This window comes from Battus philenor, unplaced genomic scaffold (assembly GCF_028537555.1).
Source record: "Battus philenor isolate CCGP_79_NKW_IND1 unplaced genomic scaffold, ilBatPhil1.0.hap1 SCAF_13, whole genome shotgun sequence".
NCBI lineage: Eukaryota > Metazoa > Arthropoda > Insecta > Lepidoptera > Papilionidae > Battus > Battus philenor.
Window position 1 is genome coordinate 10448222 of NW_027181675.1, and position 13193 is coordinate 10461414.

Genomic DNA, 13193 nt, shown 5'->3' on the forward strand with positions numbered 1-13193 from the left:
CAACGTGTTACTAGTTATGGCTTACGGCTCTCTCATTCTTAGCTTCTTTTCCAATTCACAGTAGCACTACTAACCATGGAAAAAGCTATGGTTGTCATTGCTTTTCCGGCCATAAATGAGGAAATCCGTAGACGAACGAAAATAACCGGCATAACCCAGAGGATTGAAGCGGTTGTGGGCAAACCACATAGCGCATTGAAATGGTGATGATGATGAATTAATAACAACACTATATTCATTGAAGTAAAAATAGTAATTACTCGGCCTCTATTTCTAATACTTTCTATTGAATAAAAGATATAGCATTCTCAATTAAAACACAAAAAAAATCACAAAAATAACTTTCCGTGTTATTAGTGGGCTATTTCTAACTTTGATCTCAGCCAAAGACAAGTAAGCTCTGTTTAATGAAACTCGGGTGTGAATTTCCCAAACTTCTAGATTATTTGTGACAGTGATCACAAAAAACCAGTCGGAGTTTGTTGCGGTTTCGTCGCAGATTAGGGTGCGTTTAGAACCCTCTTGTTTAGTAATGACATTAAAGAATAGCTCAGTCTGATTCTTATTTCTATAAAATAAGGCCCTCCTGGCATTTATCTCTTGTTGTATACAAGTAGTGAATGGTATAAATAACTGATTGGATAATGTTACGAACATTTTAATTAATCATAAAATTAACCTGTCTCATAGTAAATTGGGTGCTTCATAGTGCATATACATAATAAATGATTGTCGATTAATTTGTGTTAAAGTTGAATAAAATTTATATATAAAATAAAGTTACGCAGCAAATTCAAAATTACTTAGCGAAAAAAGGAAAACATAAAAACTGCGCCAACCGCAAAGTAAATATTCGAATTAATTTTTCCGCTTGCTCATCTTCGCACGTTCCATTCAAAACAAATCGAATCCTCCCGAGAAATCATTCCCAGTATTCTTTAAGATCACAGTGTTACATCGCTGTTTACTTTAAATAATGAAAGAATCTAGGGAACAGTTGTTTCAGAATACAACGGGAATTGAATAAGAATTTTTAAAATGCAACGTTGATAAATTATTTCATTTAATAATACAAGTATAATTTTAATATAACATTTTTTCTATTATAATATTAAGCGCGATACAGGCCTCGTCACAAGTAATAATTATTTACAATAATTACTCCTTCTTTAATTTTGTTTAAAGTTAGTTATTTTTATTTATTTATGTACTTCTTTAATAATGTTTAATAGTGAATATAATGACAGCGGCATTATCTACCAGTAAGTCATTTGGGCGTTGCATAGATCATGGTAGGTGATATAGGTATATCATATGATATAAAAAACAAAATACATAGGAAAATATACGAACGTTACAAAGATCGAAAGAACGGTATATAAATATATTCGTCGTTTCGACCCATAGACGCCCACTACAAAGCTTAAGCCTCCCCCAAAGATATCTATAGGTATACCATAATTACGAGGTAGGTGGGTGAAATCGCAGTGTCGTATTTTTCTTTATCTGAAGACTAAGGTCTTTCACCAATGTCTGTTGCCAGTGATGACGTACGGATCCGAGACATGGTTGTTTAAGATGAACTGAGGCCCGCGTCAAAAGAAGGTTCATAGTTTCCTAGAGAGCATTGGAGAGGGCTATGATCAGTGTTTCTCGTCTCGTCTGAGGTGGCAGTGGGCAGCACATCGCCAGCGCATCCAATGTCCTTTGGAGCTGAAAGTTTTTGATGGCGACCACGAGCCTGTGGACGCGGCGTCTGTATTCCCTCCTCTCGGTGGATCAACGACATAGTTAAGTTCGCGGTAAGTCGATGCAGGCACTGCAAGATCGATCATCGTGGGAAACTTTAGTCTGTGCCTTGCAGCGGGCGTCTATGCGCTGAAAAAAAAGAATTAAAAAAAAACAAATTTTTGGACGTAACATACTATTAGCAGTCTTGGACGTAAATCAAATATTATTCGGTAAAATACATAATTTGAATATTGCATCAAGAATATAATATTCATACTTAATTCCAAGACGTAAGATGTATTCACATAAAGTAGATGACAATAACTGTAAAAATAAAAAAAGACGTATCTGTTAATTATTTTGTTATTTATTGTACAAGTATTTGTGAATCAAATTAAAAAATATATTATTAAATTTCATGTTATAGCTTCAATTGAATTTCGTCTGTCAGTATATAACTGGCAGACGTAATGTAATATGATTGTTGGCAGTAATTGATCGCACCCAAAGGACTTCCCCTCGGACGCTCTTTCAAGTGTAACCGAGTACTCCATAATTTATTTAGCGTCGTCTTATGCATAATGTCAAAAGTTATAGCAAGTAACATTATTTTATAAATTATTGAATAAGTTTAAACTCAGTATGTAGTATAATGTAATTCAGTAATATATTATTATATCTACAAAATCCTTCACTTTTTATGACACAGTTCCGCTGAATTAAACGAGTATGTATATTGCATCTTGTTTTATACGTGTACGTTATTTTTACTCGGTAATTCCTTTTTTTTAAATTCTATTTTTAACACCTAAAGGAAAAATGTGATTTTTTGGAACTATTTTTTTTTCTTTACTTGTAGTATTTAAACATATCAATAAACTAGTATGAATAAAAATCAGTTTTGCAGTTGTTCATCTTTATTTGTTTACCGTGTTCCACAAGTGGATTAAAAAAACCGCCCCATAGACGTGCGATAATTTAAATAAAATAATGAAGAGGCAGAGGGCAAGCCACATACATGCAGGACTGATTGCCGCTAGAACTTTAAGGTTCTGGAACGGATGCCACGGGCCCAAGTACCAAGGTAGACAGACGTCTTTATTAAGGTCGTCGGAAGACTTTAACGCAAGGCGCATCGAACCGGTTCCAATAAGGAAATGTATGCAAGAAGGCCGTCCTAAACCAGATTATGATGAGTCAAATGAAGAAATTTGGTCCGTATTAATTACTTCGGTTATATTTTTTATTGTTTTTACCAAATTTGTTACCAATATAAATATTATATGAAAAGTTTACAGTAAAAGCTTCTAAGAAATATTGGTATCTTATTATGTTGCAGAACACGTTTCATTAGTAAATTAGACTTCAACCGTGGTATTAACTACACGAGTGCATTAGTGTTTATGGTCCTCGGATGTTTACTTCCGGACAATTTCCTTCAGAGTTTACGGGCGCTTCCGGTGGCAGTAGTCGCAACTTAGCGATACGTTAACGTCAAACAATGTTAAGTTCTGGCTTTCTTCAGAATGTATTTAATATTTACTTGACTTTCTTCCTACATATAGAATCATAGAACGATACCAAATATTCATACATATTTGTAAAAGTATGGGTTTTATAAATTCATCATTCGTTACATCTTAAAGTATAGAATGACTTAGTATCTTCACTTCCAACGATTAAGGAAATACTAGATCAACTTGTTGCTAAAAATTTGATTTAAAATTTTATAAGAAAAAATTAATTATTATACTGACTTATCACTGTATTTTATGATTTATGGGACCATTTTAATAAAACAAGATGACATAATAATGGGACACATATTAGTTAACGATAAGTCTAGTTTATAAAAGCCTAAAGCGTTAACCTGTCTCAATATAGATATAAAGATTATAACCTATGTACTGACTCATCTTGATATGCTTGTATCCATGTGAAGCAGACGGGTAAAACTAATAAAGTAAAAAGCGTTAAAACTCTATTTAATACAAATAATACTTTGAAAGGTATATTAGAAATAAGGACTCGAAACAAAAAGTGCATCTAACGAAAGACGACGTTTCGAATTACAAACTTGGTACATATCGCGCGCAGCAGATGGTCGCTGGGACATTTAGATTATTGAGTGGAGATCACGTATCGGCAAGCACAAGGTGGATAGATAAACTTGTTAATGTCAGAAATCGTTGTAGTCCAATTCCTATTAACACCTCTCAATAAAAATTTAAAGGTAAGGCCTGTCTATGTCCTGGAACGGATGTCCTCCGGCTGAAACGATGATTAAGGTGATATATTGCAGCAAAATCCGAAAAATAATATGCAAGTTAAAAACAACATCTAGTCACGATGGAAAAGTCTTATAATCTGAGTTCCAGACATAAATAACACTCCAAATTAATATCGACAAGCATTAATAAATAAAACAATTCTAACATTATTACTTTCAGAAAATGTCTATAAAATATTAGCAAAATTTGTGAACGAAGCTGACCTTCTGAGATCAAATATGAGGTCAAATTAACCTTCATATATCATAATTTATATTTCATAGTCATAAAAACCCTCCATTAGTTTGAAAATATTTTTAAGAATCGCTATTTAAGATGTTCTTTTAGTGATTTAAAAATTGAAACTAAGGGAATGTGAAATTTGATATTATAAAAATATGGTAATTAAAATTTGTACCATGATCATAACTTTAATGAATTTAAAATAATTAACGGCAGACTTTAACCTATGTATATACCAATACCAATAATTTTGAATCATCTACACTATAATAATCAATGTCAATGGAATTGTGGAATTGTGTTCGGAACAGCTATGATACAAAAAATATATATGCTTTACATGTACGCTTCTTTTTACTTTATCACGGTTGACTTGATGAGTGTGTGAGAACTATACTTTCCTCCACGGCACAGCCCCAAGGTTGGAGCACAGAAATCCATAAGACCTAGACAAATGGCAGATGAGCTTGGTTCAATTCATGTTTCAAAGCATCTTTTCTTGAAAATGGAAAGAATAGTTTAAAGAAGAGTCTGTTCAAACATTCTTTGACTGCGGCAGGGTTTGTATTCGAAATAATTTTTAAATTTTTAGTATATCTTAGAAGTGAAACTATGAAGTTATTCATTAGTTAAATATTAAAACCTGATTATTCGTATTGTCGTCCAATTAAAATTAAAATGGCGAGTGGTAAAAAATTAAGAGTGTCAAAAAGTTTACACTCTACCATAGCCAGGTAGTGAGTATCCTAGCAGTAAGGACTAATACTTGCGATCGTAAGTCGCGGATTTGATTCCCGGGATACAATTGTGTATAATTCAAACTTTATTATAATATCATCCTCCGATCGCTAACTCGCCTGCTAAACGTGGCGATTATGATATACATCCCGTATATCATAATCGCCACGTATAGGTATCTATCAGGGAAGCCTGTGCCTTCCAGTGGGTGTCTATGTGCTAAAGCGATGACGAAGAATAATGTTGTTCAAAAACCATTAAGTTTTTGTCTCTAATCTTACTTCGTCATTTAGATGACGAAGTAGAAATGATTAATCATTACATATAAAAAATTCTTTCATATCTTTTTAATATTTAACATGTTATATATACTTTTATATAATGGACTAGTAATATAAATTTTTTTAAAGCTGTTATGTATGTGTTATATACGCATGTACCTGAAACGAATAATTATATAATTAGTATAATGAATATCAAAATAAATATGATTCTGTCACGTTGTTATTCTATGTTCCATTTCATATTATGGGTGCGATTGATCACAAACACTTTGGTATGTCGGTCGGTACGGTCGGTTGACAGGTTTTAGCTCTACTGCAAACCTTTCACATCGTCTACGTATTGACACATTTCAATGGATACCGATACTACATAAGTAAACTAAATATTGTAACTGACGGGAAATTGAGGGATGCTCGATTGTCGGAGGTTATGTTAATAACTACATTTTAATGAAATATATTATAAATAATTTATAGCCTTCTTTAAATACATTCTTAAAAAAATATTTTAGTAAAAAAATGAGTGGAAACTAAATATTTACTATGTTTTGTTGTATGTGAACAAAACTACTGTAAATGGCTCAAGTTGGTAGACCTGATTACTGATATAAGTGATTTGGATGTTTTAGAATTTTTGTAATATATATGTAAAGCGGTAATGTATATGTCTAGTAAGATACACTTAAACCTTCTTGAGGTCTCAGGAAGACACTAGATGCGGATCTTTTTTCATCTCATTTTTTTTCTTTCCCTTTTTTCTAATAGAAATTTATGGAGAGGCCTAGGAGACGGAGTGAACGTCTACATATGAAATGATGTTAATGTATTGTCTTAATAAGAACCATTTTTTTTTGTCGAAATATCTTTAACGTATCTTTTCATAAGAGAACTAAAAACAATTCATATTGGTCTTTAAATCAGCTTACTTGAAAACGTGTAACTTGTGGCTACTTAACAAATACCATTGGGCATTGTTATCGTACTAAAAACTGCCATAATATCCATTCGTCCGAGACGAATCACTGATAGAGCTAGGAAAATGTAGTCCTTTTTCTAATAAAGACTTCTGTCTGTTAAGGATATTATGCTCGATATATTTATTCATTTATTTATTATTAAAAATAAAAGTTCCAATTTTTGATAAAAGATAGCACAAGAAACCAACACCCGGTCTTATATTTGAGATTAAAAATGTCAAAGAACGCTTGTTTGCTAAAGGTTACTGTAATATAAATAACTTCAAAGAAGGATAGCTAACCTTGGGAATGATCTGTTTGCTTCCAGATTTCAATGCTCACTAAATGAGTTCCTTTCGCCCTGTCTTCTCAGGTTCATCTTGGCGTTAACAAGAGATGTAAACCTTCGTAAGTTGAATAAAGAATTTTTAAAAATTAAATTAAACAATGGCAAAGAGTAAAAGAAAACAATACTACCGTTTGCAGTGACAAAAGGAGTGTGAGTATAAGAATTTAGGTTCGTCGTTCGTCAGGTTAAATAAGCAGTATATGCTATTACATTATGACCCTTGCATAAAACGACTTTAAGGCTACATATTCAGATGGCGGAGGCTACAGGGGAACTTCTGCCACTACCGGTTTACTGCGTAGATTTGGACTTCCCGATAGAGTATTAGTACGTGAATTTGTGTTTAATTTTATTAAGCTAACTTCATATCTTGCAAACTCGTGTGTAGATTGAAGAGAAATTTTTCAACAGTGGCATAATATTAGAATTGAAATAAAGCTACTCTTAGTATACTACAAACGCTTGTGCAGTTTAAATCTTCATTAAATGAACTGAGGTTATTATAAAGGGAGCTTGGTCCTACAAAGCCACCACGGTTTACAAAACAAGAAAGCGTTGAATGTACGAAGCGTAAAACAGTTCTCTATTTATTTTGCAGTCAGTTCGCGAAATGTTTAAGAGCTGTCTTCGTTTAATTTAATTCAACATTTGGGCAAAACAATGGAAAACGTACCGCGCAATTTCCAAGCTTCGGTTAAAACCCGAATCAAATTCTTGCTAATGAATATTAAATAACCGACGGCTTTAATGCTTATTAAAATTTTATGATTTCTTTATTTTTTATATCTCCTGAATAATTTTTTTATTTTATTAAATCATAAACATTTGCGTTATTATAGTAGAAACAGTACTTACCTTCTTATAGACAACGTATCTCTTCTTGTCCTACTTCTCTTCTTCTGTTTATTCTCATGAGTATTCTGTTTTGCTGGTCGTTATAGGTAGATGATGATATCCTCACTGGAGATGAATTATGTTATACCTCAAGTTGATGAGTGATAACTTGATACTGAAGAGGGTTTTTCATAACAACAGAAAGTTACTGTTAATAATATTAAGATTGCTAATGTTTAAAATTACGTAGCAAATTATTCTGAACCCATGTCTATAAAACAAGCTTGAAGTGTTAGAGGTAAGGGTATTCTTGGAAGTGATTGTTAGAAATGGTAATTAATCTCGGAAAGTGGTCATGAGGACACAGGACACAGGAGTTTATAAAAGCTGGCGGTAATGCCGGAGAGACATCGCTAATTAGCCGTTACGAGATGCGAGCTGCTATAGTGATAATCTTTTAAAAAAGTTATAAATAAATTTTGATTTACTAACTAAAAGGGTCAAATATTTATATTTTATGAGAATCCATAATTAATTTATTCAAAAAATAGTATTAAATGAAAATTTGTAAAATTTAAGTATGTGTATATTTGCTAAGTTTTCTTTTTAATACTGTAATTCTTAAAGTCACGGTTTAGTAACCTTTATCACCGCTTGAATTCTTCTGTTATTGTGAGGCCCAACTCCACTCGCAGTCTACTTATCGACTTGATGATTCTTCTTTTTCCTGCAAAAACCAGCTCGTCGAGACTCTCTGATTGCCTCTGAGCTATGTAATCTAAGTAGCTTAGAACTTAGAACAGTAGCTTAGCCACCTCTAGCAGATGGGTAGTCTGAATTATGATATAATAAATATAAAAACATTATACACGAACACTTACAAAAATCTTGTTTATAATAATGTGATGGATTTTAATTGATAATAAAGCATGGAGATTAATTTTACCACTTACTCTAGCAAGTATCATGAATGCGATTACAAAAAAATTGCGATACTATTATATGGACACAACATATTTCTTGTTCCTTTCAAATTGGTCTCTTCTGAATTTCTTCTCACGACGTACCCAAGTGTTCACTGTGAATGATCCTAAGAGGATAATAATCTGAATAATTGAGCATAAGCTTGATGTAATTTTGTTGTAAGAGTTAATTGATAGCGCCAAGAGCCTATAAAACTTTGACGGTAACAATGTTAGCGAACAAGCAAGGCCTTTATCTAATTCGTTTATCTTTATACATTGTGACAGCATTGTTAGACTGATTCATTTAGGAATAGAGCAGAGCTTTGAGCTTTTATACCGTTTTTCATATTTAAATAACTTTTAATTTTGATGAAGTATATTTTATTTTTCTATGATTGTTAGTAAATAATAAATACTGATTAAGTTCTTGTAGAACATAAGGATCAAGGATTTTCGTGATGTGGTATTTTTATGATGAGAGTGTGCATACAGGGTGAATCATTATAGGTGTAAAATATTTAGGGGTAAATGTGTATCTCTTCTTAAATTTATTAATTAACGTATGGTTCACCTTATTCAAAAATCAATTGGCTGTTTTCATTAAAAAATAAATAACGCAATGATGATATAATAACAAAAAGCGTTTTCAGAGTTCGGATTAATACTTATAAAAATTAATAAAAAAAAAAAACATTTTTGCTATATTTTCCTGCAGAATTTGTTCTATCCGAAGCTATTGGCCACATTTTACTTGAAAAAATGGATTAACGTAATTTATTTTAGAGTGATTAGGCTCGTGGCCGCTACTCGGGAATCACAAAGTTTATTCAGTGTTTATTAAATTGTTCATTTTATTTTTTTTAAATATATAGTACAGCTGAATTTCTTTCGCCTTTTGTTCTAAAACTCAGATCTATAAGGTTTATAAGATAAATAAATAATTATTAAAACACTTATTTATCTAAATTTCAAAATAATTTAAAAGCTAACGATTGGCTTGATTATCTTCACAGAGTCTGTAGAAAATATTCTTCACAAAATTAGTTGTAAAAGCTTAAAAAACATGGCAGCCATCTTTAGTTACTGGTTAAAAAGGAAATATAAGTATTTGTATATACTTATAATAATAATATATAATTATAATTACAACGTAGGTTTTATGCCATCATTGTTTTAAAAATATAAAGGCAATACCAAAATGATAGAAACGGCGCGTCATTCGGCAAATGGACGTTTGGTAGCAACATGTAACTAAAATTATTTAAAGTTATTGTATAAGTCCAAATTATGTGTATGTCTTAAATACACTAGTAAAATTTATTTAAAATGTAGTGATAAATTTATATTTCCGACCAAATGCTGTAACCAGCAAGAAATTTGAAATTGTTCCTGTAGTTTTGTGTTCAGTATAGTTCAACAGAAATGTGTTACCTCTTCACGTACGTTTCATGGGTTATCGATCTCATTCAAAGGTAAATTACAAAGCCTTTATCTCGGTCACGAACGATATATGTTCTTCATTTTACCACTTTAAGCTCGCATCATTTTCACGGTCTTTGAACAACACTTTGGTAATTTTTATCATGCATCACGTAACCAATTTCAATCCTCTGCAAAACACTAATGTATATAGATAACAATTTTTCTCTTTTTCAAAATTTAACAGTGTGAAATACTACCAAGGAATTTTATCTAAAGATATTTTATGAAGCTTGATTTTATTTACATAAGAATAAATAATTATTATACTAACGGTTTCACTACTTACAAAGCACTTAGATAATTTCTTTGATGGCTATGAACAGTGTCAAAATAATGCACCTTAAAGAGGTTGGGAAGACGCAGTCTTAATCTTTGACTGAGGTTTATGCCCAGCAGTGGACTTATTATAGTTGAAATGATGGTGATGAACGTCCCCTATAATTAGTAATCTATGGTTTTTTCATAATTATAGAATTAGTTATTGACCAATCCCTAGATTATGGGATCAACAATAGCCATTGTAAATTTAATAAGACGAAAACTTTGTTTAATTGCAGAGTATGGACTTTTATAATGGCCTGTTGCATCGGAATATCTGTTTGCTGTCTATTACTCATAGCATGCATGGGTGGAATAGCATTCGGTTATAACTATTCCTTATTTGAATTTTTAACTTTTAACGGTAATATTTTAATAATTATGACTAAAAATATTTAAAGTGTGCAATTCGTTAGCAAATTAACAAATCATGCCTAAGTAACAATATGAGCTAAGTTTTAAATAAATTAAACAAGTAATGTTTGACACTTTCTGACTGTCAATTCTCTGCTAAATTCAGAATTTTTTTAATGTGTAATAACAACTTTTTCGACTTTGACCAGCAGATTGGCAAGTCAAAGTCTACATTTAGCGCAGGACTTATAGCCTCTGGGGCCTTAATGTTCTTGAGTGGATACCACGAATCGGCAAGTATAGCGTTCGCCCACATGGTGAAGACCATCGGAAGACGGCGGACGCGGGCCACTTCTAACCAGTCCTATTTGTATTCTATGAGCTAAGTCCAGCAGAGCAGAGTTTCAACAATCAATTTAAAAAAGTATTCAAAGATAACATAATAATTTTTTAGACACGAAGTTTTCGGTGACGTACTTGCGTAACATCCCTGCGGACGAGTCATTGGAATCATGGGATGAAAGTGGACATCAAAATAGGAACAATAGTAAGTAATCAATATTTTTTAAGTTAACTAAAGCTCTGAAACTGCTCTCTCTCCTACTTCTACCAACTCTATCCAATCGTAATCTTGTGATCACCTTGAGTGATAAGACCGACATTTGTAGGGAAAAAAATGAGATCACGCAGGTTTTGAATTACAAAACTTCGTGTAGTACTGCTATCAAAAATGTTACCAAAAATGGTGTTTTACCTGAATTTTAAATAAATGAATGTTTCAGAAATCTCGGGACGCAAATATTCCAATAATTTGACGCCAAACAATAAACCAGAAATCACAGAATTGGACGACGAAGGTGTTTTTGAAAAAGAACGCATGACATTGGATCCTTCTGAAGATCCGGTTTTGGAAAAGGTAAAATTCGGAATTGAATCGGGAATGAGGAAATCCATGAACGCACGAAAGTATCCGATATAGACCAGTAGGTTAGCAAGTGGAAATGACAGAGAGTAGAGCGCGTATAACAGATGGCTGCTGGGGTCTTAAGTTTCTGGAGGAGGAGAAGACCGCGGACCTGCAAGGGCAGGGAAGGACTTCTAAACACAAAGTGGACAGATGTTTTTATTAAAGTCGTTGTAAGACGCTGGGTGCAAGCTGCTTTCAACCGGTTATATTAGAATTCTATGGAGAAAGCATGGATTTCCAACGGGGGAATAATGGGGGATAATGATGATAATATATAAAATTTCGTAAACCTAGCTATTTAATTGAACTAATAGAAATATAGTGTCTATACGTTAACAACAAATTTTAATGCAACTCCCATTGGAACAGAAAACAGACAATTCTCTTCTTTAACTCAATTTTTAATTACTTTATGTCGTGTTCTATGTTAACCCTGAAAGTACAAGTATAAACCCGAGTGACTTCTTTTTATCTATCATCAACTGTAAATATTTTTTGTGCTATCAATATTTATATATATAATATGAATGGGATATTCATAAATAAAAATTATAAAGTAAAAGAGTTAAAAATTTTCAGTTTTTTGGTAGTAGATAACTTAAAAAATCTTCGTCGCTAAAGTCAGCAAAGAACTTGAGTAATATAAATGAGAATACGTGATAGAGAGTATGAAAATCTTAAAAATCAGGATATTTTCTGTGTTTTAAAGCATAAAATTTTATGGATCTATTACGTATTACAGGAAGCCTTTAAAGAGAAAATTTTAGTTTACGTTCATGTTTAAAAGTAATTTATACGCCGGTTTTCTTAACTCGCTACATATTACAGTAATTATTAGAAATCGCTTTCTAAAGGAAAACCTCTAGATACTACTCTACTTACATTATCATTTATCGAATGTGTTTTGGTCCCTCGTTATGGTTTTATCTTTATAATTTAGCGTCATTTGGTTAAGATTACCGATTATTGGACGTACATTACGTACAAAACTGTCTTTGCAAACCATGGACTAATAAAATCATGATATGTTGGGGTTAGTTATGTGTGTAAAAGCCTTTAATGTATAGCTCGTTTTCCATTAATTACTGTATTGGACACGGTTTTAGCAATTGATAACGCAAGACTACTATTATTTATATATAAAGATTACTGTTACTCTTAAAATTAACTATTGTTTACTATCTGTTCCTCTAGACTTTGTACTACCAGAAGTTATTGGCCTGTTGCATTACAATAGAAAAAAAAGTAAATTAATATAACGAATTTGGGAGTGATCACTTTACACAAAGTGAATGGGAATAGATGTAAACGTTTTAAAGCATGCTAACGGATGAGCTATGGACTCATCCCTTTAAAGATATTTTTGGTTATGGATTTATAACCAATCAACTCGAATTTTCAATGTTCGTGTTAAATATGATAAGATCATTTGCGGATGTTGAAATAGGTAGCACCGTTTATTAAAGCTACTTTCACAGTATTGACTGTTGCTTTTCAATACATGTACCTAATCGTTTCTGTGCTAAAGGTTACTATAAAAACGGTAAACAAGTTCCTAGATATCACCGCTTTGCCTTCGCTTTCTTCTCCGCACTATGTCTTCGTAACACCTCACTCCCATGCATATCTTCGCCGCACATCATTCCGGAGTGTTTTAATGTTTTATTTTAAATTCATTTAAAAAATTCAATATTGTCCGCTG